Genomic DNA, 565 nt, shown 5'->3' with positions numbered 1-565 from the left:
TATATATATATATATATATATTACTTTCACCCCTTCACCTATTTTCAGTATATATGCGTATATGTATTTATGTCGAGAGGCAGCTTATTTTTCAGTTGTGTTTGTATACATGAACACATGAATATATACAGTGTCTCGAAATAATCTGTTCCACACAATAGTAAGGTGAACCTCGATGTATAATAATATATCTGTGTATGTAACAAGGTAAACGAACAAAAACAAAACTCTATTCATCGATAAATACTTTGGGAAATTTATTTTCAAAATCTAAAAATCGTGTATTGATGTTTATTTGTAAGCAAATAAATACAAATGTGTTTATGTGTGAGTATGTGCGTATGTATGTATACGTGATTAATCGCAATACACACCTGCCTACATATGCATATATAACAAGTGTGCATGTGACTGAAAGTGTGTTTAAATTGACATGTAAATGTGTGTGTACATAGAGAGACAAATGTAGAACAAAAACACTCTTTCTCCTTCAAGAGCATCTGTATTCAGAGAAAGGGGAAATTATATACATACACACATTTTATATATATATATATATATATAT

The 565-nt window shown here is 29.0% G+C and overlaps 1 protein-coding gene across 1 annotated transcript in view; it reads right to left on the bottom strand.

Moving 5' to 3' along the window:
- LOC106872789 (uncharacterized) overlaps positions 1-565 on the bottom strand; it is a 423,364-nt gene that overhangs the window by 422,376 nt on the left and 423 nt on the right. The gene's annotated exons all lie outside the window — the stretch shown is intronic.

Source organism: Octopus bimaculoides, chromosome 1 (genome assembly GCF_001194135.2).
Source record: "Octopus bimaculoides isolate UCB-OBI-ISO-001 chromosome 1, ASM119413v2, whole genome shotgun sequence".
Lineage (NCBI taxonomy): Eukaryota > Metazoa > Mollusca > Cephalopoda > Octopoda > Octopodidae > Octopus > Octopus bimaculoides.
This window is presented reverse-complemented; position numbering and strand designations above follow the sequence as displayed.